Source organism: Macaca nemestrina, chromosome 2 (genome assembly GCF_043159975.1).
Source record: "Macaca nemestrina isolate mMacNem1 chromosome 2, mMacNem.hap1, whole genome shotgun sequence".
NCBI lineage: Eukaryota > Metazoa > Chordata > Mammalia > Primates > Cercopithecidae > Macaca > Macaca nemestrina.
Genome location: NC_092126.1, coordinates 6,677,343 through 6,697,796, shown reverse-complemented (window position 1 = coordinate 6,697,796; position 20,454 = coordinate 6,677,343). Strand labels below are relative to the sequence as shown.

At 35.8% G+C, this 20,454-nt stretch overlaps 1 long non-coding RNA gene across 2 annotated transcripts in view; it reads left to right on the top strand.

The window, feature by feature from the left end:
• Window positions 1-19,778, top strand: part of LOC139361829 (uncharacterized) — a 29,174-nt gene extending 9,396 nt beyond the window's left edge. The window contains exons 1-6 of one of the 2 annotated variants that reach the window (XR_011619532.1): window positions 5,640-5,818; window positions 5,939-6,061; window positions 8,667-8,743; window positions 15,425-15,524; window positions 16,489-16,568; window positions 17,757-19,778. This is a non-coding gene — a long non-coding RNA (uncharacterized lncRNA). Of the gene's footprint in view, window positions 1-5,639; window positions 5,819-5,938; window positions 6,062-8,666; window positions 8,744-15,424; window positions 15,525-16,488; window positions 16,569-17,756 lie in introns of those variants that run through there. The other variant, XR_011619531.1, reaches the window with a different exon arrangement.
• Window positions 19,779-20,454: the final 676 nt, after the last annotated feature.

Genomic DNA, 20,454 nt, shown 5'->3' with positions numbered 1-20,454 from the left:
TCTCTGAAATGGTTTTGGTTCCAGTTTGTCCTAATATGGTGGCAGTTGTATTTTTTTTAAGTTGCAATTCTGCATATTTTTCCATTAAGCAAGCAACTTTGAATTTCTGCATTACTTTAACCTCACAGTCATCATCACAAACAATAAATCCTTTTTCAGCACTGACCCCTTTAGAATCAGCGTTACAGATGAGGCTTGCCAGACTCTGGAGGCAGGCAGAGGGGCTTGATTCTGACGTATAACTCATAGTCTGACTTCCACTCACTGGTTTCACTTCTCATTTAAACACTTGCTCATTCAAAACTTTCAGTAATCAGTGCTTGGGGCCAACACTAACTTTTTCATCATATTGCATTTGATTCTTTCATACTTTGTTATGTCATTCTATTTACACATTTACTTTCGCCTGTTTTCTCATTGAAAATGATGCCAACTGACTTAAGTAAACAAGATGTCGAAAAAGAAGCATTTACTCTCTTCAAATCTCATACAATATAAAATTACTGATCTCAACAACCATCTCATTGGGGACTTTTAATTTAACAGAAACAGTAACAGCTACAACAAACTGGTAAAAAGCAGGAATTTCTTTCAGGAACATTGAGATTCTCACAAGTTGAGGAGGCTATCTGTATTGTCAACCACCTCTTGACGATTTTTGCCATTCAACTGAGTTGAGATAGATTGCAGAGAATATTTGGTCCAGCATTGTAAAAGTGCCATTTCCATTGCCAGGAAAGCCTGCCTCCCAGATGTTCCTCTTCTCCTGTGTTACCTCTTCAGGGAGATCTCTTTTTCTTGGCCAACAAATCTACAGCAGCACAACAGCTCACTCCATTCCCTTGCATTAATTTATTCTTTATCATATCATTGTTACATATCTATTACATGTTCATTGGTAGATTACCAACTTCACTAGACTATTAAACAGTTACTTTATTTTAACTGTTATTGCTAAAGTTATTTTATTTTAAAGCTATGTACACTGTGACTAAACCATTATGAATATCTAATCTACCACCATTCTTAAAGTCCCCATGCACATTTGTACAGGTATATACTGTTTAGTCCATCAAATACATTTGCACAAGGAGCCAGTTATAAAAAACTAATAAAACCGAGTTAAGCCAAGTAGTCAGTTAAAAAAAATTACACTTTATCTAACTTCAGTGTTCTATGTATTTCAATGCAAAGAAATTTAGTTTTTTTCCCCTCTCTTTTAGTGTCAAAAAGGTGAAGCCATGAGATTAGCAGGATGCAAGTAAGTGATTAAAGCAAGAGGCAGTCAGTTTAGATTTACACAAAATGACTCTAACAGATTTTTTTACCCTTTGTCTTTAGCATGTAGATCTATAATAGACTTGTTATATAGAATGCCTAAAGTTGATCTGTAGATGCCACTGAGAAAGACACTTGGAAAAAAAAATCTTACTAATCCACATAACAAGAATAACCTTTTATTCACATTTTAAAGCATGCACATTTTCTTTCAGCAAAAGTATCAGTTAGGATGGAAATGCTAATTCACTTGTTTAAAAGTATGAAGAAGTAGCTCTCAACAAGTTACCGTTTGCTTCTTTAATCAAACTCCAGTGAGCACTTGTTGAATGCCATTTTTTCTGCCACCTTCAGAAACATCAAAGGTCACCCCAAAGGCAATGGATGCCTCAAGGATTGAACAGGCCAGTAAGCGAGGAGAGATTATTGTTTCGTTTATTCACACATTTGTGCATTTATATATACCTCATCTCGCACCAAATATGACTTAGGTAATCTATAAAACCCCGTATACTATACAATAATATAAGCTAGAAGTAGGTAAGAAAGTTATGGGGAAGGATAATCAAGAACAGGGCAATAAAATACAGCTAGATATAGGTTATTGCATAAAATGCAGGCTATGGAACTGTATATACATGCTGAGGGATATACTATATATGAACTGATATAATTCAGTGTGTAATTAAATGTAACACTAGAGGCATGCACATGGTACAATTTTAACAGATAAGAGAGTGAATAACTAAATATTTCTCAAAACTTTTAGTGTTAGAGAGATAAAGTGATATTTTTTCTTGAATTTCTGAGTAAGAAAATATTCACCCTGTTCAGACAGGGTGAATGAAGGATTACAGTACTCGAGGCAAAGAGAAAAGCATGTGGCGTGTGCAAAATTATGGAAGCATGCATAATTAATATAGCATGGATGTTTGCAAAATTAAAAAGATAAACATGTGATGGAAGAAGCAAGTGATGGGGGTAAAATGGGAGCTGGCCTTTGGCCAGCTGTGCTGCATTCACCTGATGCTAGAAAAGTCGATGATGCGCATCAGTGAGTAAATCTTTGTATGTTGTGTTTTGGGGAAGGAATGTGAATTATTCCACTTTCAATTAAGCCACCAGGTTTACTGTTGACTGTAGAGGTGAGCTGATGGCCCAGCTCGCCCATGGAGAATCTGAAGCCATTTCCTGAGCACAGCTGCATTCAATTATTACCTCTGTATCCCAAAGTGATCCTCCAAATCTTTTAGAGCTGAAATGATGGGGAGAAGGGTCATAGGGGAATTTGAAGAATCCTAATTCTCTCATGATTGTCTATAAGATTTTTTCCAGTAGTGTTATTTCAAAATATGTTGTTGTGTTAGATAATCCTGTCACCATAACTTTTTGTGTGTGAAGAAAGAATGTCTTACTTCAAAGGAGAGAAGGTAATAATTTTAAGTGACAGAGATTTGATACAACACAATGTCTTTATTTATTTATTTATTTTTTGGTCTGCATTTCATATCCTTTCTTTTTTTCAACCAAATCTCTATCCTCATTGAATCTTTTCCCCATACAGGCACTAATACAAAAATAAGCCAAGTATTTTCCAAGACTTCGACTCTGGGTCCAGATTTATGTTTTTATAGGTGGAAAAACAGAGCAACCCTCTAAGCACTTCTCTGATTGTATCACGAGCCCATTCACACGGCTTACTTTTGCTCCTGGGGTAGGTTCTAACTGATTAGGTGGCCTTTGCTATCTGAGACATGGACAAATCATTTTCTTATGTTATTCAACTTTATACTCACCAGGCTCATGACAACTTTTTCTTACAGACGTAATCATTTCTCTCTAGTTTTCCCTCTGCCATACCTCCGAAAAGCACACACCCCTCTCTAAGTAAGGAAATCTGGAGTATTGTTTGAGGCCTGGTTCCAATGAATCTTCAAGATATTATTCTAATTGTCCTCAGTTGAAACAAACTCCTATTCTTTTGACTCCAATAGAAATTTCTCTCTCTCATCTTATTTGTGGTCTTTCTTTTAGAGTAGGCGGAGATTTTTATAGGTAGAAAAATGATTTGTGGCCAGGTGCAGTGGCGTGTGTAATCCCAGCACTTTGGGAGGCCAAGGCAGGTGGATCACCTGAGGTCAGGAGTTCAAGATCAGTGTGGCCAACATGGAGAAACCTCATCTCCACTAAAAAAAAAAAAAAAAAAAAAAATACAAAAATTAGCCGAACATGGTGACATACACCTATAATCCCAGCTACTTGGGAGGCTGAGGCAGGAGAATTGCTTGAACCCAGGAGATGGAGGTTACAGTGAGCCGAGATCATGCCTTTGCACTCCCGCCCGGTGACAGAGTGAGACTCCGTCTCAAGAAAAAAAAAAAAAAAAAAATCACCCCCTCCCCAAACTTCATCTCCAGTGCTTGGCCAAATATCCTGTATATAATAATGTGTTTGTCACTAAAGTAAAAAAGGATACTAATCCATAAAATAAAAGCAAATAGCATCTTTGAAAACAACTGCTTTGATGACAAGTAACATGGAAGATTCGCACTGCATTGCACCAGGGAGATCATTAGGAAGATACTGAAGATCTAGCTAAATGACAATTCAAACAAATTAACCACCTACATGGGGCTGTGATGGATTTCATTTCCTGCTGCTGGCCACATGGAAGGAAAATGCCTCACACACAAAGCAGGCAGCTTGTTGAACTGTTGAAAAAACTGTCATAAGGACCTGGGCTGAGGCCACATAAGGAATCGAGATCAATTATATTCTCCGTAGTTGATGACATCATTTGTCTTTGTTGTTCACAAAAGCAAAAACAAATTTAATAATTCTGTTAGTAGTCTGTACATTACTTTTTGTAAGCTACAGAACATTTCAACATCCATTATTTCCTTTGTTTATGTCAACGAATAGGTGAATAAGAAGAGGCTGGGTTATTTGTTCCAATTATAGGTGGGGAGGCAAAGCTTTAGTTTAGAAAAGTAAATTCCTGAATGTCACAAACTTACTGAGTTACAAAACCAAGTCTGGAATGTAGAACATTAACTTCTAGGAGAGTGTTTCTCATTTTTAACGTAAGAACTTAATCTCTGACTTTGAAAAAAGCAAAACAAAACAAACAAATGTACCACTGGGGATGAGTTCTAGAAGATTAGAAACCTCTTGCGTTTTGATACAGAGTGTTTGTTTGTTTGTTTGCTTGCCTGACTTGGAATATATTGTGGTACCCTGTTGCACCAATTTAGGTAGGCTAAAAGTGTGTTTTTCAGAATGCCTTCCATGCATAATTCCTAGTTAATGTAGCTCATCTGAAACCTCACTTGACTTATCTGACTTCCAGGGAGGCACATTTTTAGCTCTTTGTTGAAAGGCATCAGCGTGTCTTGCAGAACACTTGCAGCATCACAGTTGGAGGCTGAGAGGTGGTAAAGACTGATGGGGGTTCCTCTCTGTCCTCAGGGGTTCCACCGTGTGGTTGTGAGTTCCAGTGTGTCTTAGCTCTTACCAACTTCTTACCCATCTTCCCTTTTATACTTACTGGTCTGTGGAATTCAGGCTGTGTATAACAGCTCCACAGAGACTAAACAAACAGCTCACACAATGGCATTAGGTCAAACATCTATACTAAATACCCTGTTTGATATATATGTAAATATAAATACATATGTATGCATTTAATATAATACATATAGAAAATACAATACAAAATCATGGGAAAAATGTTTCTGTAATAATCTAGGGAGATCCCGTGGAATGCCTCCCACTACTCACATATCCCAATATTAAAATCAATTAAAAAAATTACAATGGCCTGAAGTAAGCAGACCTGATAATGGTCCAGATCCTTCAAGAATGATGATGTGGGACATTCTATACAACAAGAAACCATAACCAGCTGAGGCATTTGCTGAGGGTAAAGGGGTTATAGAATGGGCGGTGGAAAAAGGTAGTAATAAATCCTAATTAAGTTGACACAACCAGTTGTAGAAATGAACACTGCATTGATCATGCAAAACCTTCCTTACTTTGATCTGAATAGATTTGTGTATATAGTAGCATTTTTTTATCGTTACTTCTCCCAGTTCCTTACTGTCTACAATACAGTGTATTAATAGCAGTCAATTTCATATTTTAGTACTTACATTTCAGAATATCAAAAGGGGAATGTGACTCAACTAGAAGATAAATGAACATCAGTTTGAAATAGATGAAGAAAATTCATATAGTCTTTTGGGGAGAGGGCTAGCAAGTTTTTGGTTTTGTGAGGGATAATTGCCTTATGTTAGGTGAAAGTATGGGTTTGTTACTGTCTTTATTTAGAAATTCAGTATGGCTCAAAGAGGTGTAATTGGAAGCCAGCTAAAAAAGGGGTTGACTGTGATGGGTTTGTATTCTCTCAATAGCAAATCTGCAGCTACATTTCTAAGAAACCCCTTCACTTAAGAGTTCCAAGTTACTGGAAGAGACTTGGAACAAAAGGAGTTTGGCATGAATTTTGAAAGGTCTACTGAGTCAAAAGGCAGTCAGATATGTAAGTGGTGAGAGTGAGGACAAACCCATAATCAATGTCTGGATCCCTGATGAACTGAGACTCACAATGATCTTTCAATATGTTCAAGTCTCCAACTTGAATGATTTGGTTGTCCTGCAGGCAATGCTGGAGTCCTTCATCAGAGCTGTAAATGGCACTTGTGACAAAAATCAAAGTAACTAAAAAAGAATCTGGTTGGAACCTCAGTAACAACTGGCCTGTCTACTGCCTCACACTAACAAGGTAAGTCAGCTACCAGTGACAATGTGAGCAAGTTGCAACAGTGCATAGGACCCCTGGCTAACCCCCGCCCCCCTGCATGTAACAAGCATATTATTGTTGCTTCATTTCCCTTTCTGAGCTCAGCCTCAGTACCAGACACAAGGACAGCAGCCTTACATGTATTTTTAATCAGCTCCCACACTTGTATACCGTCAAATACTTATAGTCAAAGAGTGAGTGTTGGTGTGTGACTCCCAGTGCTGCAGTTTCTTCTCTTAATACTCATTGATTCATAATTCAAAAACCATTAGACTCCTTATGAGCAGAATTTGATGTCCTAATGAGAAACAAATTTTGCTTTCAAGCTGTACTACTAATGATGATCATAACAATAGCTAAAATTTACTGTGCTCTTACCATGTGACAGAAACTGTTCTAAATGTTCTATATTAACTCTTAAAAAAAACACCCTTGGAGGTAGGTACTATTACTATCGTCATTTTTATTTTACAAGTCAGGCAACTAATGTGCATGGGATTTAAGTCACCTCTCCAAGGTCACATAGTTGATGTGGGGAGTCCGCATCAATTACCAGCTGTGATTTAAAGCCAGGGAGTCTGGCACCTTGAGAGCATATTCCAACCATCGTGTTTTTCCACTCCCAGACCAACTCTCTAAATGATGTTCATCCTGAACAATCTGATCTCAGATTTACTCCCGTGTCAGCTAGTCCTCTGGAGGAAGTGGAAATGAAATAATGGGAATATCCATGTAGTTATCTGCGGCTTAGGAATTGTAAAATGGTAAATTGATGTTAAAAGGAAAGAGAAAGAATTAAAAGAAGAGAAAATGGGAATAATTTTTGCCCCTTGAACATGCAGCCATCAGAGAACGAATAAGTCAGTTTGATAAATCTCAGTGAAAGTCAAAAACATTTTCTGCAGTGTGCAAAATATTGTTTCAAGCAACACCTTGGCTTACTGTGCTAGACATCTGGCAAAGAGGATGTGTTCTAACTTTTCTTTGTCCTTCATATTGTCAGGAATTTAGAATCATAACTTTTTATTCCATATTTAGTACATTACAATAACCACATTCTATATTTAAATATATCAAATTGTTCTCTGTTTAATGATATAATTTAATTTAAGAGAACCATAATAACTTAATTTTAAGTTCTGTGATCAAATTAACAAGATTCCTTTTACCTAATGTCTTTGATTTTATTAAGGTGAAAGTTATATAACAAAAAATCGTTTTAAAGTTAACAGTTCAGTGGCATTTAGTACACTGACAATACTGTCCAACAACCACCTCTATCTAGTTCTAACATGTTTTTGTTACCCCAGAAGGAAATTAAACAGAGTAACTGCTTATCATCTTTGAATTTTAAAGAATATTGTATAATTTTGAGACAAGGTCTCACTCCGTTGCCCAGGCTGGAGTGCAGTGGCATGATCATGGCTTACTGCAGCCTCAATCTTCTGAGCTCAGGTGATTCTCTCACCTCAGCCTCCCAAGCAGCCGGGACTATGGGCATGCACTACCATGCCTGGCTATTTTTTTTTTCTTGTAGAGATGTGGTTTCACCATGTTGCCCAGGCTGGTCTCAAACTCCTGTGCTCAAGTGATCCTCCTGCCTCGGCCTTCCAAAGTGCTAGGATTTGTAGGCATGAGCCAATGTGCCTGACCTGAAATAATTTTCATGTGGAAAATTCTAGTTGTCTTTTGAAGTCTACCAAAAATCTCCCATTCTGCATTCATTTTTTTTGTCTTTAACTTACTGATACTAGTATATTTATATTCTGCTCATCACAGACATTGTTTCCACTTTGTTGTGTATGTATCTATATAATTTATATATATGTTATGGATAACTATTAGTAAATTTATGTGTTAACATTTTATATATTTTAATTATACTTTAATGTTTATATATTGATATTGTAGTATTTCATAGATGTAATTTTAAGATCGTCAATTCTAATTCTATTTTTCTTTTTTTTTTTTTTTTTTTGAGACGGAGTCTCGCTCTGTCGCCCAGGCTGGAGTGCAGTGGCGGGATCTCTGCTCACTGCAAGCTCCGCCTCCCGGGTTCACGCCATTCTCCTGCCTCAGCCTCCCGAGTAGCTGGGACTACAGGCGCCCGCCACCTCGCCCGGCTAGTTTTTTTTTTTTGTATTTTTTAGTAGAGATGGGGTTTCACCGTGTTAGCCAGGATGGTCTCGATCTCCTGACCTCGTGATCCGCCCGTCTCGGCCTCCCAAAGTGCTGGGATTACAGGCTTGAGCCACCACGCCCGGCCCTTATTTTTCTTTAAGTTTTATACTTTCCAATTCCTGTTTTTAAATTTATTTTTCTGTACTAAGGTAATACAAAATATTTTCCTCTAAAATTTTAAGACTTTATTTTTCAAGATTTTACTTTGAAATTTATGTTGTATACAGTGTAAAATAGCAAATATTATTTGTTTTTTCTTAGGGGTAGTCAGTTGATTCAGAATCAGTGTTTGATTAGAAAACTCTTTTCTTTCTGACTATTCTACCTCTTTCATTTATCAATTGCTATCTACATGCTGTTTTAGAAAGATCCATAAATTATCTACTTCATCCCCTTTATTTTACAGGGGAAGCTAATAAAACACAGGCCAGAGCACACTATGTGGAAATGAAAACCTTATTCTTGTCAATGGATGGAGGGTGGGTAAGTGCCTGGGTAACAGCCTGTTTCTTCCTATCTGCTCCTATTGTGGCAGGCAAGAGAGCTTGTGCAGGGGAACTCCCACTGATAAAACCATCAGATCTTGTGAGACTTATTCACTATCAGGAGAACATTATGGGGAAAACTGCCCCCATGATTCAATTATCTCCACCTGGCCCTGCCCTTGACCTGTGGGGATTATTACAATTCACGTTGAGATTTGGGTGGGGACACAGCCAAACCATATCACTTGGATTTGCATTTTAGGTGGCTTGGCTCTAGTCTACTCTCTTTAATCACTATGCTATAGAGCTACTCTACCAATTTAAAAACAAATGTTATTACCAAAACTGATATGTTAATTGTGTTTCATTTAAAGGTAGGAATAGATAAAAATTTCTTAATATTCTTAATACCAGAGCTTCTATTAACATTATATCATGTTCTTAACGAGTCTGGAAGTAAAAGATAAAGAAATAAGAGGTACCAGGATTAGTGGAATGGTTAAACAAATAGCAGCGTAGAACGATACCCCTCAGTTTCAAACCTGACATTTTTCATTTCTGACTAGGTGAATTTGAGCCAGTTGATGGACTTTTCCAGGTCCAAGTCAATGAAATGTCATATTATTATTATTAACTTTTAGGGTTTTATGAAAATTGAATGATGCTTCTGCTCACTAAACAGGATATAATTTCCTTTAGATTAAGTAAAAGATAAAAATTTAATAGTAATATATGTAATCAGGAATAAACCCAAACAGACACTCATACCAAATACCAAAAAGATGGGTTTTATATCCTGGAACATTCTTTAGAATGAACAGTTTTTGACATGTTACTTGACTACTTAATTATCTTTCTCTGTGATGTGATTATTCATATCCTTAACTAAAACATCTTTAAGATTTAAAAACAATCTCAAATAAAATGGGTAAGGTTCATATCAGAGGATAAATAAATGGTGCTATGGTTTGAATGTGTCCCCCAAAGTTTATGTGCTAGAAGCTTGATCCCCAATGTAGCACTGTTGGGAGATGGGACATTTAAGCAGTGATAAGGCTATGAAGGCTCTTGTGTATTAGTCTGTTTTCACACTGTTATAAAGAAATACCCAAAACTGGATAATTTATAAAGAAAAGAGATTTAATTGACTCACAGCTCCGCATGGCTGGGTGGGGAGGCCTCAGGAAACTTACAATCGTGGTGCAAGGGGAAGCAGGAATATTGTTAGGAAAGAGAGAAGAGTGTGTATAAGAGGAACTGTCAAACACTTATAAAGCCATCAAATCTTATGAGAACTCACTCACTATCATGAGAACAGCATGGGGGAAACTGCCCCCACGATCCAATCACCTCCCACTGGGTCTCTCCCTTCACACAAGGGGATTATGGGGATTACAATTCAAGATGAGATTTGGGTGGGGACACAGCCAAACCCTGTCAGCTCTGCCCTTATGAATGGATTGTCATTATCATGAGAATGGGTAGTTATCTTGGTATTGGGTTTTTCATAAAAAGACAGATTCGGCACCCTTTTGTCTCTCTCTCTCTCACTCTTGCCCTTTCTTTGCTCTTTTGCTATGGGATGATGCAGCAAGAAGACCCTCACCAAATTCCAGCCCCTTGATCTTTGACTTTTCAGCCTCCAAAAACATAAACCAGCAAATTTCTGTTTGTTTGTTATAAATTACCCAGTCTGTGGTGTTCTGTCATAGCAGCACAAAATGGAGATAAATGGTCAGGTAACACTGAAAGATGCTCATGCCTCCTAGGAAATAGGATCATTTATATTTTATAAAATAATACATTACCAATATGATACAAAAATTAAACCCCTGGCAATAATATGTATAGTTATGAATGAAACCACTAATGATTGCTCTTTGATGGAGCAGATAATAGTAAATACAATTAGATCAATTTGATAATATCTAGTAAAATTAAAGATGTGAAAATAATTTTCAGAGAAACATGCATGTGATTAAAAAGACATAGGCTGGGCGCAGTGGCTCATGCTTGTAATCCCAGCACTTTGGGAGGCTGAGGTGTGTGGATCACGAGGTCAGGAGTTCGAGACCAGTCTGGCCAACATAGTGAAACCCCGTCTCTACTAAAAATACAAAAAAATTAGCCGGGCGTGGTGGTGTACACCTGTAATCCCAGCTAGTTGGGGGGCTGAAGCAGGAGAATCATGTGAACCTGGGAGGCGGAGGTTGCACTGAGCAGAGATCATGCCACTGCACTCCAGGCTGGGCTACAGACGTAAACAGAAGAGAACATCGCTATATTATGATAGAAGAAAATCTGAATGTTCATTAGCAGGTGAATAGATGAATAAATTATAATATATCCATAATGTGATATACTACAGGGTACTTTAAATGAATCGGCTATATTTATACATATCAACAAAGATAAATATTAAAGAATGTAAGATCATGGCAAAAAGCAAGTTGCACAAAAATATGTATAGGACATAGCACTTATATAAAGCGTAAAGCATACAAAATAATAATGTTCCTACTCCATAAAGACAAATATAGGAGGTAAATATATGCAACCATGAATGGTTTTGAAAAAATGCAAAATTAAGCATATTTAGTACCTTTTCAGATGGGTCATGGAATGCAAGATGAGCATGAGGGTCTTCAACCCCACCTATATATTTTGTAACACTTAAAAATTAGTTTTTGATAACATAATGATAAAGTGGCTGAATTTTAACAGAGACAGTGTCTACATAGGTGTTTGTTGTAATATTCCTTCTACAATTAAGATTAATTGGGATCAAACATCCCCAGGTTTCTAGCCAGTACCAATAATTACTAAGTTTTGAGTCATTTTTTAGTCTTTCTTCCGCAGGTAATTCTGATTTTCATTAAAAATAAGGAAGGCATGGTTTGTGCTTAAGCTGAGACAGGTTTAAGCGACATTATTTTTCAATCCAATTAGGTGCCCTGATTCCATTTATTCAGAAGGAGATTTACATCTATATATGCTACTTGGAAATATGACTGCCATTTTCTAATTAAGAAGACATTTTATCTTGACTTGCCTATTTCACCTATAGATGAATGCTTGATTTAACATTTACACAATTAATTGGGTGGGTCTGCTTGCTACTACATTCCCATGAACCTTTGCAGCTTCTCAACTATATCCAAACCTATTACCTTTTAAGAACCTAAATATTTTCCCAGTATAAATAGTTTCCCATTGTATGAGCTTTAAATAATATTTTAACATAAAATATACAGTTTACACAGGAATATCTAAAGGGATGTCTATACAAATCCTAATGTGAATGTTTTTGTAATGTGAAGTATCTTTTTGTTGTGGGAATTAATCTTTGTAAATATAAATTATCTCTCTATTGTCTTTCTAAAACTTTTCAATTCCTTAAATTCAGGTGACTGTTAACTCATTTTATCAGCAGAATATTTTTCAGAGTTATTTGTTGTCTATAAAAAATATTTGCTTAAGGTTTAGTATTTTGGGGAAATTATATAACAGCTATCAAACGAGGGTTTTCTGTAAGTGCTTATAAAATAAATAATCTAATAAGTAGATCTATAGATTATAAAATTAAAGAACAATTACATTCTAACTAGTCTAACATTTTATGCCAATCAATCAGAACATATACCTATTTAAGATATTCAGAGTAGGCTTTATGCTTTATTATTCAACAGTATAAATAATATTTCAGAATATTTTAGAATACTGAGTATATTGTATATGAATATAGCATCAAATTTAGTTTCCTGGGAAACAATCTTTAGCTATAATTATATAGTGCTGGTGCAATACATAATTTGTTTTAGTGTGACAGACCCCCAGGTCTTCAGTAAGCTCCAAACTGCCAGGGAAAACAGATGAGTAAGAAACTAGACAGAGATGCTCAATTTTTAAAATGAAGAACTTGATCTAAATATTTAGAGTGTTTCCCATTAAAAAAACAGAAATTGATTTTATATATATATATATATATATATATATTTGGGTATAAATGAGCACGGAGTTTATGTCACTGAATTTATATATATAATAATCTTATATATATTAATATATACATATATGTATATAGCTTATATATCTTATATAATATATCTTATATATATCTTATCTATAATATATATCTTATATATATCTTATCTATATAATATATATCTTATATAATATATAATTATATATAATTGTGTCAGTTCTCCCGATTGTTTCACATGGAATTTACATCTTTGCAACCCTGAAACCCTGTTTCAGTCCTTTCTTTTTCATTGAATGTTCCAAAATCTCTTTCCCATAGTTGCTACATAATTTCTTAAATAGCTTAGAAGCTTTGAAGGAGAAAGGAGCTAGATGAATAGATTAATGAGGGGCTGTTTGTGAAATTCTTAGAGTTCCGTCAATGGCAGGTATGATAAATGACAACACATTGTTAGTGTGATGATCATGCAGCAAACCATTATTAGTGCTTAAGGTAGACTATCTCATTATACAAACACTACTTGAGTTTGGACATATTTTAGCAGAAAATGTAAACTGTTCACACAATTCCAACCAAATAGGCATTTCTCTAGTTGAAATTAGGCTTGGAAGTATTGGCCATGTTTACTATTAAATGATTCAGTTATATTTTACTAGTGTACAGAAAAACCAAAGTCTCATGTACACTGAAAATTAACTCTTATACATTTCTTTGCATAATTACCTCTTTTTCTTGAAATTTTTGTATATGACAGGTTCCTTAAATAAAACCTCTGCTATAATAACATAATTCAACAAGTTTAAGAGCAGATAAATGACACAGTAAGATATTCAGAAGTTTTATAAAAAATAAATCATGTGAATAAACAATTGTGTTTGGTATAAATGGTATATTGTCAGTGTCCTTTTATGAATTAAAATGGCTTTATTCCAGCCTGGGCAACATGACAAAACCCTAACCCTACAAATAATATAAAAATTAGCTGGATGTGGTGGCACATGCCTGTAGTCCCAGCTACTTGGGGCTGAGGTGGGAGAATCACCTGAGCCTGGGAAGTCAAGGCTACAGTGAGCCGTGATTGTGCCACTGCACTCTAGCCTGGGTGACAGAGTAAGACCCTGTATCAAAAAATTAAATTAAATTAAATTAAATTAAATGGCTTAATAGCCTGATTCTAAAAACCATTGTGTACCAAATAGAGAAATTCCAATTTTTAGCTTTATTCATTTAATCATTGTTAAAAATATCATTGATTATTCTTTGTTATTTTAAAAATAAATTCTACACAACATAGACTAATTGAATATAAATTCAGTGACATAAACTCTGTGCTCATTTATACCCAAATCTGTTATTCTTCTACTCTGTATCCTAACTATGAACACTTCCTATCATCTCCAATGCTCCAGCCCAAGACTTCAATTATTTCTTATCTGGATTTGTTAAAGTTGCTTAACTGGTGTCCTTGCTTCAATCCCTGCACTCCCACTTTCATTATCTAGAGACATCAGTGTAAACTTTTTAAAATGTAAATTGGATCTGTTACTCTCTTAATTAAAACACTCCAATGAATTCCCATTGTAAATAGAAAGAATATTTTCTTCGTGGCCTCCAAAGCAAGCCTGATCTTTTTTCTGCCTTCTTTTCAAGCTCCTCTTTCACTGTTTCTTTCATCTCCTCTGGCTTCAGACACACTGGACTTTTTTCTATTCATTGAAAATTCCAGGCTTGTTTTGGTTTCAGAATCTTCTCCCTTATTGTTAACTTTGTCTGGAATAGTCTCTTCCCTTCTTAAGTACGGCTTGTCTCTTTTATTTATTTCTCAAGTCAAATGTATCATCTTCTTTGCCAGACAGTACCTTGCTAAGATTCATTGTTGTGCTAGATTATAATTAATTCAGACGTGCTTAAGGTCTTTGCAGTTCCAAAATAAAAGATGTCAGGAGTTTTAGCTGTATTCTAAGATAATGGAATGTATTCTCTATATATCCAAATCTTAGTAAATTAACACCATGAAATACCCAGAATAACCACATATCTGTAAAACCATATGAAAATAAGTGATGCACTAATGACATTAACAAATAAGGGAGTGCCAGGAATCCAAAGTATAATGGGGGAGATTCCCACATTCATACCTAATCAATCATGTGCAGTTTAGTTTTAAAGATATATTCTAAAAATCAAACAAACAAACAAACAAACAAAAACTAAATAAACTAACAAAGAAGTTTTTTCTCTTCACCATATGTTGTTACTAGTTGGCCTTTTGTTTTTTTCTGGTCTCTATTTTATAGGAAAACAGATGTTTCTGAACAGGTGTAAGTGGGTGGATTTGAAAACCTAAAAATATTGAAAGCTTTTATTTCTTGTTTGTTTTCAGAAAAGAAAGAAGAAATGATATTATAGTATCCATTCTTTTAAAAGGCCTTATTGGCACTTGGTTTTATATTCTACTGATATTTTAATTTTTCTTCCCTTAAGCTAGTTGATCATATAAATAAATAATAATAAAATGCAATTTAGTTTTTATTTTCTTCTTCAAAATTAAACTAGCCCAGAGGGAAAATACCCAGTTGTCCAGTTGTCTGTGTAATAACTTCACACAACCTATCTCATCTGCCCTTTTATTTCCATCCCATTTTCTAGTTCAGGCCCTTGTTGTTTCATGTTTTTTTCTTTCTTTTTTTGCAGAAAACTCCTATATGAACTCTACAACTGAATTTTTTGTTTCAATAGAGGATCTCATAAATAATGGTCCCAAAGAAATATTTTAAATAGCAGATTTAATCGGGTAGGTGAACTGGAATAAACCAGGAACCCAAAATTAGGATACCTGTTTTTAAGCGAGTTCTTGTACTTTCAAGCTGTTTTACCTTTTCATTTTATTTATCTTTTTTGAAAATCTGTTTCCTCAATTTTACAATCTTATTCTCCGACTTATTGCAAGGTTTAAGCAAGATTATGTGTATTACATTTTAGCATGATGCCTGATATTAAAGATTTTAAGATCGCTGTTTAACGTTTCTCCCCCAAGCAAAACCATCGATAGCTTCCCATCACCAAGAGAATAAATTCCAAATGTTTACCAATGGCATTCAAATCATGCCACAAACTGGAACCAACATGTTCTTTCAGTGCACTTGCCCCTGCTGTATTCAGTCCTTTAGGAAGCTGGACATTGTTTCTGTACATGCCTTGCCTTCTCATTCCTTTACGTCATTTTTTGCATAGATTCTTTTATCTGGAATGCCTTTATACATGTTTGTTTACTGGTTGGAATGCTGCTCATTTCCCTTTTCCTGAAAGCTTTCCAGACTTTCAAGGTGCCATACAGCAAAATATAGTAGTTTATATATCTGTGTCCTCAAACATCGTAAACAGTCAATGTGTCAGATGAACTTTTCTCCAATTCATTATAACCAGACAATAGGTTCTTTAAAGGCTATGACCAAATCGTGAGCCCATTTTCCTTCCTTAACATACTGCACCCAAATTAGCAGAACCTAGTGGAGATCTTGCGGCTTAGAGCTTGCTGAATTTAGTAAAGACAAAAATTCTTGTGTATGTGTGGTGGTTGCATGTGCATGTGTGTTAATGTAGGTGCCGTGTGTGTGTGTGTGTGTGTGTGTGTTTGCATGGGGCAATATGGAGATAGTGATAGAGTACAAGGAGAAGCTTGACTTTGATGAGCTTCTGAGAAAACTCATCTATCCATCAATCCCCCATGCAATTACTGAGTGTTTAATCCATGCCAGGCACTGTTAGAAGGCACCAGGAAGACAAAGTTCCTGCCATCGGCATTTACATACTAGAGGAGGAAACAGAAAATAAACAGGTAAGGAAATACATGCGAAGTATGATATTAGAATGTGATAAGCATTATAAAGTGAGAAAAATGGAGAAAAGGAATAGAAAGTGATGGGGTTGCAATTTTTCTTTTTCTTTCTTTTTTTTTTTTTTTTGAGACGGAGTCTCGCTCTGTAGCCCAGGCTGGAGTGCAGTGGCCGGATCTCGGCTCACTGCAAGCTCCGCCTCCCGGGTTCACGCCATTCTCCGGCCTCAGCCTCCCGAGTAGCTGGGACTACAGGCGCTGCCACCTCGCCCGGCTATTTTTTGTATTTCTTAGTAGAGACGGGGTTTCACCGTGTTAGCCAGGATGGTCTCGATCTCCTGACCTCGTGATCCGCCCATCTCGGCCTCCCAAAGTGCCGGGATTACAGGCTTGAGCCACCGCGCCCGGCCGGGGTTGCAATTTTACAATAGATGATTAGAGAAGTCCTCCCAGTGAAGTGACATTTGGTGAACAGGAACATAAAAGAGGTGAGGTATTGAGCTATGTACGTATCTAAAAAAATATGTTTCCAGGCAGAGGAAACAGCAGTGGAAAAGGTTTTAGAGAAAAAAAAGTATAACCCAGGTTAACCTCTCTTGCAGAACTAGTTTAGCCTGTCCCTTTTACTGGTCAAATCACTATTAATGTTTCTGTAGTAAAGATCGTGTTTTTAATGATTTATATAATACAATAAAATTTCTAATCTCTTTCAAGCTTCCTTCTTCATCTTTAAAATGAAGTTAAACTCGGGAAAAAATGATTGTTCTAGCTCTGAACTGCTGCCCTACTATGACTTAAATGCTTCTCTGCTCTCCTAGCAGCACTTCCTTTGCATAAAAAATAGAATGTTTTGATCTTATGAATTTATATTTATATATTTGATTAGAACATTATAAAGTAAAGAAAATTATTGTTGTTGTTATTTTTATTAGTAGTAGTATTTTCTCTGTATTTTTTGATTTCTGAAGCTGTGGCTACCTGGTTTTTTCTGTTTTGGTTATGATTCTAATTTTGAGGCAACACTGTAAAACTCTCATATACCAGTGGTCAGGAATGTGCTGCAGCAGATCCTCTCTCTCTTACTAAATCCAGAACACCAAATGTCTTAGTCCATTTTGCCTTACCATAAAGGAATACCTAAGGCTGGTAATTTATAAATAAAAGAGGTGTATTTGGCTTACGCTTCCACAGCCTGTACAAGAAACATGGTGCCAGCGTCTGCCTCTGCTGAGGACTGCAGGAAACTTCCAATCATGACCCAAGAAATGAGGAGCCTGCATGCCACATATTGAGAGATGGAGCATGAGAAAGAGGCAGGAGGAGAAAGTTGCCAAACTGTTTTAACAATCAGGTCTCGGGGGAACCAATAAAACAAGGACTCATGATCTGGGCACCAAGCCATTCAAAAGGGATGTGCCCCATGGCTCAAACACCTGTCACTAGGCCCCACCTGTAATACTGAGATCAAATTTCAACATGAGATTTTGACACGACAAATACCCAAACTATATCACCTCAAAAGAGAATATTTCTGGGAATATTAAGAAGGGTTCACAAAGCAGACTCAGGCGTTGGGTTTTGTGTGTAACCATGGTATGGAATTCACAGGCAGTCCATGTTGCTAGCTCCGGTTTTGTAGGCTGAGAGGGGCCTAAGTCAGGTATTCAACCTAAAGCGATTAGCCTCCTTCACTTAAGCACTTGGCTGAAAGACTGACTTCAGAAGACAGTACTCTAGCTGGGATGTTGCACATGGAACAGATTGATCTTGAAATCTGGTCCTGAAGTCAGTTTCACAGCAGGAATTTCACACATGCAGGCACAAATGAGCACTTGTGCAAATCTCCATGAAATAGCTGCGAATATTGTCTAAACTGGCTTTCAGCTGGGTAGCCAGTCTTCCAGATAAATGTCAAATTAACTGGATAATTATACCTCAATATGAACTCAATGTCCAACAGTAGATTTTGGGGAGATTTATTTTTCTTTAAACAGTGCTGGCTTCATAATCTTATAGAAACATTGTTTATCTCAGATTCTGAGAAGTATTCAAATAAATAAAAGAGTAAACCAAATGGATTATCATTTTCCTCTTTCCTCTTCCCTCCCTCCCTTCCTCCTTCTTCTTTCCCTGTACCTAGTGTGTGCAAAGAACTATGCTGGGTGTTGTAGAATAAAACAAGTTAACATATAACCTTTCAGTAGTCAACGAGCAACCTCATGGGGAAGACAGACAAATGCTAAGTGTAAAATACCATACATGTGCTCTAATAGAAATATCAACTATGTATTTTGAAAACATACAGATTCTAAGTCCCAAATCAGCCAGGACCCACTGTCTTGGCTACTGCTTTTAACTATGTTGATTAGCAAGATGATGACACATAGTAGGTATTTAAAAGATAGAACAGGGAATGCACTTTGTAATTTTGTGGAAAAGATGAGTGGCAAAGAAATGAAAACAAAGATTATATTTGAGCTGGGATATAAAGGAATTTCTTTTTTCTTAACCTGTTTTAATTTTGTTTTTGGTTTTGTTTTGTGAAAAATAACCCTGGATGCTTCCAACACTTTCTCTTTCTACAGTGACCCCACCTTTACAATTGCCTGTAATTCTCACTAGCAGTGTATTAGAGGGCAAAAGATTTGAACAGACACATCAGACAAGAAGATATACAAATAGCCACTAAGCACTTGAAAGGATTCTGAACATCATTAGTCATCAGTGAAATGCAAATTAAAGCCATAATGAATGGCGCTATGCATTTTCAGAATGGCTAGGATTAAAGACTGAAAAAAAATCAAGCGTTGGTGAATACGTAAACTTATTGGGTTTATGTTTTGCATATGCAAAGTTTTATCTCCCTAAGGGAGAGTTTTACTTCCTATTTCCTAACTTTGTATGTTTTATTGCTTTTACTTTCCATATTTCAATTGACAGAACCTCTTATACAGTGTTTCCATTTTTCATTTTTGAATTTTAAGGGTCCTCTAGATCATCTGGTATATGTGTTGTGAATATTATCTCCCAGTCTGTGGGTTGCCTTTTGATTTTGTTACCTGTGCTTCCAAGGAGCAAAAATTTGGATTAAACAGTTGATTAATGTTTTTGTAATGGTTAATAATATTCGTGTTCTAAGAAAACGTTTCTTAACCTCTCTAGGAATTTTATAACTTTAGGATTTACATCTAAGTCTGTAATCAATTTCCATTCTATGGCATGAGATACGAATCTCTTATCTTACTTCCATTTAGAAATTTAATTGTTTTAGTCATATTTATTGAAAAGTATTTTCTTTGATTATTGAATTGTCTTAGCGCCTTTGTAAAAAAATCAATTAAATATGTGTGGGTCTATTTCTGAACTTGTGACTTTGTCCCATCCCTCTGTATCTTTAAACTTTTGCCACTCCTAACGTGTCTTGATTTCTGTAAGCTTTATTTTGTGCTGAAATCAAGTATGGTAATTATTCTAAATTTGTTCTTCTGTTAAAGAAAGTGCTTAGCAAAGTAATGCTAAGTTCTTTGAACTTCCATATAAATTGTAGAATCAGCTTATAGAGTTTGCCAAAAAAACCTGTGGGATTTTGATTGGAACTGCATTGAAAGCATAGACAATTTTTGAGTAATTGACATTTAACAATATTGAGACTTTCAATTCTTGAATGTAATTTATCATCCCATTTATTTAGACCTTCAATTTCTCACAAGAATATTGATAATATTTAGTGTGAGATCTTTATTTTTTCCGTTGCATTTATCTAAGTATTTTATGAATTTTAGTGCTATTGTGAATGGATTTTGAACAATTATTATTTTCTAGTTATTTACTGCCAACATATACAAGTACAAAGCATTTTTAATATTAACCCTTTATCCTGTAACCTTGT